Raw genomic sequence first — 7,668 nt, forward strand, 5'->3', positions numbered from 1 at the left:
TATAGTACAAATAAATATACATTACATCTTACATTTAATATATAGTATAGTGTTATTATACTTATAATACACACTTTTTTATTCTTTGACTAGAAAAATGTTCTCACGGGTTGTGAATGTGCTTTATCCTTTTCTCAAGCCGAGTTTTAGGATACAATTCCCCATAACGAGGAGTAAAAACAGTGTTTTAATGAACACCAGTGGATGGATTTTGTTCTATATTGTTTACATGATGTATTTGTTTTTGCTATGTATTTTATTGTTTTTAACGTAGAACAAATGTTTAACTGTCAAATTAAAATCAGTATTTTAGTAGGTAAATAGTTATAGAAGTTATATTTTCATTAGGATTAAAAATTTTTAAATATATATTTTAGAATTTTATAAGAAATTCCACACATGATGTTTTAAATTTTGAGTGATTTATGCAGGATTTGTTTGTTTTACATGTGCTCTAACATATGCATATTACTAAATTATTAGGGATTCTTGAATCAAATCCTTACTTTACTATATCCATTGGATCTTGTGCTGGGTCTGAATGTGATATAAACAGATTAAGTCAAAATTTTCCAAGAGAGTACTCTTTTGACTGTTTATACTAGTAGAACTTCCATTGAGTACAGCAAACATCGATGTCACTTACATATGGCTAACCCTATGAATGCCAGGAGAGCGGTAGTAAACTGGTTGGGATTCTCTTAGTGTTAAAGATAGCAAGCCTAATCGTGAGGACTGTCTTGCCTACTTTGACCGGTAGAGGCTGCGTAAAGGTGCCTCATCTTTTTCTAAGGTAGCATTGTGAAGAGCTCAATATCCCTCCTCATAGTTGATATCTAAAGAAAACTTTGCAGGAAGAGGTCCCAATCTTCCCTGCCAATACAGAAACTGTGCAGAAGACTTATTAGCTTTTGGTGCAGTAGAGATTTTCTCAGTGTTTAGTCCTTAAGAATAAAAAGTTCCAACAAGATTGACACTGAAAGTGTTACTTAGTCTCTTTATCTCATAGGGTGACTCTGATGTCTCATGGTTAGTTTTTAACGTGTCAACAAATATTATGACTTGTAAAAAAATGTGTCATTGATGAAAATGTATTTTTAATTCTTTTGCTACCCTGCTCCTGTTTTAAGCCCAACCAAACCTGTGTGATTGACAATCAATTCATAAAGATTCATATTTCAATAGACATTTATTACAGAAATAATATTTATAAAAAGTATGAATACAATTTAAAAAAGTAAGCCTGTAATAAAGACGTTTTTCTGAAAATAGGAAGGTTTATTAATTGTACAAATCTTCCTCTCTGCGCTCAATGTTTCAGATTGAAGAGAATAAAGAATCAACAGAACCGGTACTATCAGTACAGGTTCAGGATCCAAGTGGATCGAGTCTTACTGGACCCTTACACAAGATCTGAGATAACATGGGCTGTGCAGAGGAACAGAAGAGCTTTTGAGAAGTTTCAATGAACAGCAGACTCTCTTGTGGATTCAACCCAGAACCTGGGTGGGCTAAGGGTCAAGAGTTGTATCAGCATGGCTACATGAAGGCCAGGTGAAAAGTGGGACCTGGTCAAATGGCAAAGGGGCCAAAAAAAAGTCAGACTAATTGAGGACATGAGGTGTGGCAACTGATCATGAGGATCAAGGACCTTTTGGTCAGGCACGGTAAAGCTGCTTCAGCTGTGTTCTGCAGACGCTTTTTGGCGGGAGAATTTCACGTGGCTCTGAAACAAGAACTGCATTTGTTAGCGTTAAGTATCAGGGCTTTCCGTGATAGGTGTTAAAATTGTTACCACCCTTGTTAATAATGCCAGAGCTTGTATTGCTGTAAGTGACAAAGTGAACAGCATCCCTGTTCTGGAATTTTGTTCCAGGGATCTCTCCACCATCAGGCTGATTGGGACTGGCCCTGGACGAACCCTGATGATGTGGATTCCAAACCTTCCAAAGAGAAAGCTGCTTTGGTGGATCATGCTGGGAGGGAGTGGTGTGGAATTGGTAATTGACTGTGATGCTAACTCCCATGATAACGGACGGTATAGTTAATCGGATACATGGTTGGCGTGTCTGACAAGCCTTTCCTCTCTGATCATGCTCACATTTACTTTCAAATTGGAGACCTAGAACTGGAAAAATTTCAGTATAGAAATACAGACTGGGAGTCATACAAGGAAAACCTAAGAGTACAATTAGAATCCGATGATAGTAACCAGAAACGGATTTATAATACAGTACAGCTGGACAAATCTGCTGAAAGTCTAACTTCTGAAATTGTGGGTTAATTTGATCTCAGTTGTCCTGTTATTAACAGGAGGAGACCCAAAGGTGGAGCTCTGAACTGGCCTCACTGAGGGAGAGAGTCAGGGTTTTATTCAGGAGAGCAAAAACTCCCCCAAGGCTGCTGTGGTTGCCTTTACAAGAATGTGTCAGTTGAAGGGTATTGGTCCATCCTTACTGAGAGGCTCCTCTATTGAGTTTAAATCCAAGGTCAAGTATCTGGGCATAATTAACATTTTGATGCCTCATCAAATGCCACAAAGATTTTCCTTGGACAAATCCATTAAGTTGTTATACTTTCTAGGGAGGATTGGTTGGAGGGAAGGAAACTTCTTCCACCAGTGGAGCTAGAATGGTTTATGGCTCAATAACAAAAAGTGGCATAGGCACTGGAATTGTGGGAGTGAGACCATATGGCAGGGAGCTGGTGGGCCATATGGGTCCTTATCCCAGTCTTTCAAGCAGATGTCACAGCCATAATGGAATGTGCTCATTTTTATACAACAAGATAATAACAGATTTTATTTTATATCTAAAGATTACTAAATAATAAAAAAACCTAATTTTACTAAATTGACACCTTGATGTTTCCTGCCTTTGATTATTTTCTGAGTCTTTATTTATACTCAGAATTATTTCACCATAATACAATACTCACATTTGGTTAATTTTCCTGCTGAAACCTGATGTTGCTTGTTTACTAAGATTAACTGTATAATCCTTCTTGTCTTATTATGCGCATTATTCCATCTACAAAAAGGACAATAAAGGATAGAATACAAGGTCAGGTTATCTTTACATTAACAATACATAATAAAGTAAAAGCTGCAAAATATTGTGAAAATATTTAACACAGATGCCAGAGATCTGATAATCGACTTTTATATTTCTCTTAAGAAGAAGTTGGAAGTTTGGTCCATACAAATCAGCAGATTGTATAATAAGTTAGATTGTTTTATCCAAAGTGTTGGATTTAATATTCTTAAATAATTTAAGTATTTGCCTTGCAAAATAATTCTTATCTTACGTCAAGCTTATTTTACTGTCTACATTGACACTGAATTAGTTTTTTTAATTAATTTTAAAGGTATTAATGTTCACACATAGTTTTGAAATTTAGTTAAAAAGCATTTCATAAAATATATTTTATTTACTGTGGCAACCATTTTAAACTTTGAATATCATAAACATTGAAGAATAAAATGTTAGATACAATTTTGACTAGTATGTATAATATGGATATACATTTCATTCTTTATAATAATAGTTATGACACTTCTGCAATACAATGTCACTTAGTGAAGATTGTCATGTAAGAAAAACTGAGAATTTAGGTTCTTGGTAAGATGCTAGTGTTGTATATGGTGATGTACATATACAAGATGTGATCCTGTTTTCAGTTGATGCAGGTCTTGTGTTACCATTTGTGATAACTTAAAGTATGAAAAGGCCAACCACAGTAGTAATGATCAATTCTTTGAACTTTTCCCTATAGAACTCCCTTGGTATTAGCTCCACAAGGATCTTAACAGCTCTCTTCTGCTGAATGAACAATCATCATTCGTTTGTCTCAGGTAAATTTACCCACTCTAATAGTTTATGTTGTAAGCATGACTCAAATGACAGAGCTATTTTAGCAGTGCTAATATGGTCATAATATTGACCATATTAGACCACTATTGATGAGGCCTTTAATGATTACTTAAATTCTGCGATTAGCAAGATAGCTGAAGCTATACAGTTACGAAACATATTTTGCTTGATATCTAATTCTGTCTTGTGACGGTTTGATATTTTTATCACGGGTTGTTTATTTGGATTAATTTGCCACTAAACTGTTCTAGTGAGAATGTAACAACACTGTTTAGTGCTATATAGCTTGGCCTTTGTTACAGAGATCAGGATAATAATATAAGCATTGTGTTATAGATTTGCATATGTGCAGGGAAGTCATTCATCAATACGAAAGGCTCCAATATAAATTCCTGTGGTATATCTCTTGCTATAAGTTGTTTCTATATTTACCTTCATTGGATGAAAGGACAGGTTTTATTTAATGAATTTACAATGGATGTTTTTAAGTAATGGTCCATTTTTATAAATAAGAACACAATCAATATTTGAACAAACAATTTATTTCCTGGTTCTACATATATTTCTTCATTTTTAACATAGTTGCCTTGTTTATTTAAAAACATCTTAAAACTAAATTTAAATATTTCTTGAAAGAAATTTTCTACTTGCTCTCAGTGCAAGAGTTCACAGCCATTTTCACTTCTTCATTGTCATTAAAGTGCTTCCTGCCAAAACAATACTTCAAGTGATAATCGCTTGGTGCAAGGTTAGAGCTATGTAGTCAATGACCCAAAACTTCCCATCTGAAAGAGTCAACAATTTCCTGTTTCTGAACAGCAGACTTGTTTTGAGCTATAAATACGTCTTTTTGAATCTCTAAGTTAATGTTCTTATTTGATGAATTAAACTGAAACATAATGTAATGCATAATGAAATAAAATCAAGACTACACAGATGAAATTCCTGTCATGGAAGTTTCTGGAGCTGGTTGCAAGCCTACTTAACTAACATATTGATGATTGCACCATGATTCATTTCTTTTTCTTTGGTTATGGGTGCTAGTTGCATACTACACCAGAAGGAGCACTAGTTAAGACACTTGTTTTGACTGGCTGAAAATGTTTCACTCTTAATGTAAAAGTATCAGCTGAGATTGAGATAAATTAATATGATTAATCATTATTGAAGTCCTTAATATTTTCCACTTTGAAGCTGCTGTTAACATGCTCCATTAACATTGCCACCATTATTCATATTTTTATTTGAAACTAAGTGTTTATATTGCAAAATTGTTTACTGAGGTCTTTGTACAATCAAACACACAGCAGCAAAAATAAATAAAATGGTCGTACTGTAGAATAAAATCTAAAAGACCATTTGTAACTAAAGTCTACAGATCAAAGTCAGCATAACTTTTAAGTAGAAGAAATAATATTAATGAATGTGAAATGGTGTCATGTGGTGGATGACAGAAATTATGACCAAGTGAGCTAGGGAGGGTACAACACAAGAGCGAATAGTAATCGTATTATTAAACAACTTTTAACATGAACTTTCCACTCTATACTTTTTACTCTGTAGCTGTTTCGAAAAAGATGTACAAAAGGAGCTCTGACTTTGTATTCTTTCAGCTTTTGTACTCTCTAGTCAACTTGTTTTCTATAGAGTTGAAGTAAAGATCTTTATGTAGTAACCCTAACCTTTGTGTTTGTTTGTCAACTTTGGCTGTTCTCTTGTCAGGTTAAACATTTATGACCATGTCCTGTGTCTCAACTAAGGTTTCCAATGTCGTCTTTATGGAGGCCCACAAGGTGTCGGTGTGTTTTAGTGAAGTGGTTAGGGTACACAACCCACATGTATTATTATACACAAATTACAATATAAATACTTTTTAGCTATTGTCTGTTAATTGCCAAATAGCTGATATCTGTATACTCTGCACAGACAACAGACACATACAACTAGTAAACCATGAACGCCATCAGTATATTAATTAAAAAATGCATGTCAAATATGATTTAAAAAATATTTTTACTACATCTATTATCTACAAGGGGCATTCAATAGACAAATTATTGGTCTAAAGAAGAAACCGTTTATTTTTACAAAACAATACTTTTTTTAACATAATCCCCTTGGAAATTTATGCACTTGTTGCAATGGTCTACAAGCTGTTTTCTTCCTGCTGTAAAGAACTCTTTATCTTGATGTTTAAACCAATTTCCAACAATCTTTTTCACATCCTCGTTGTCCTGGAACCTCTTCCCACGTAATGCCTCCTTCAGTTCAACAAACAAATGGAAATCACTAGGTGCTAAATCAGGACTGTAAGGGGAATGAGGCAGTACTTCTCAGCCCATTCTTTGCCCTCACCTTTTCAAGCAACCTTGTTTCCTTGTGGACCAGATTTAACTCCTTTGGGACCATCTTACACATGTTTTGTTTGAAGTTTATTTTTGACGATGGAAGGATTGTAAAGGAAACAGGATTTTACTGGACATTTGCCATGATTCAGTGAAACAAAAAATCAGTAACACTACGTTTTAGGATCTGCAATCTGATCTCTTCCTCAGGTAAATAACTAACAACACATAATCACAGACTAGGTTAAAATAAACAAATCATACCAGAGCGTTGTGACACGCCTATGTCATGAATCACAACCACCATGTTGTGTGTAAACTTCACTAACTCTGAAACATGCACTTAATAAAAATCTAAACACAACACTAATTATTAAAACTGAACTACAGAATACAGGTCACAATACATCTGCATTCATCGACCAACCTCCTACATCTGATTACGTGTTAGGTTTCTGATACAATAATGTGTTAGGTTAGTTATTTACCTGAGGAAGAGATAAAATTGCAGATCTCTAAACATAGTGTTACTGATTTTTTGTTTCAATGAACGATGGTAAATGTCCGGAAAAATCCTGTTTCATCTTACACGTTTTGCAGCATTTCAGCTTGTTACAGATAATTTTATGAACCGTACCAGTACTAACTTATACCATTATTTCCACAGTTATGGCATGAAAAATGTTATCAATTTGACTTTCAAGATAGTGATTTGAAAATGCAACTGGTCCGCCCGAACGGTGTTCAATAGTCACTGAGTCACAACCATTTTTGAACTGCTTTAACCACTTGTAAAATTTGCATGATTCATACAAACACCACCTTTAAACATTCTACAGTATACATTCACTGGTTTCTCTCCTTCAGCAAGAAAAAAACGAAGACAGAACTCAAACAACGGTGTTCAACTAATGTGCATTTTTCAAATGAACTACGCATCTTAAAATGTATTTTTAAGGTTATAAAATAAAACAATGTTAATACACCAGCTGATCAGGGCTTATCCCAGTGATGCCGACTTAAACCCATAAAAGTATCAAACTTGCCCAACCAACAGTTTTTCCCTCAGACCAATTTGTCTCTTTAATTATTGAATGACCCTCATATCTTCGGGTTTTCTTACATAAAGCATAATAAATCAAGAGCAATTTTTTGTCTATTGCCGATCAGAGAAAATAATTGCACAGCAATAGGTAATAAACACAAAGATAGATAATATACAAACTCCAAGTCAAATATTACTTATGAAACCCATACGGTCCATTACTTTTGTTCTCTACTTACAGTTAAAAAAATGGTGAAAACATATTAAATAAATGTTAACCATTTATTGTGTAACTTCCGATATAATTAAAGTTTATAAAATATAAAACTTCTCTACACAAATTCAAATTGCTGATATATTTGAAGTTGGTTTTCACAGGGTTTATTTTTCTTATCAGTTCAGCTTA

Source organism: Homalodisca vitripennis, chromosome 4 (assembly GCF_021130785.1).
Source record: "Homalodisca vitripennis isolate AUS2020 chromosome 4, UT_GWSS_2.1, whole genome shotgun sequence".
Lineage (NCBI taxonomy): Eukaryota > Metazoa > Arthropoda > Insecta > Hemiptera > Cicadellidae > Homalodisca > Homalodisca vitripennis.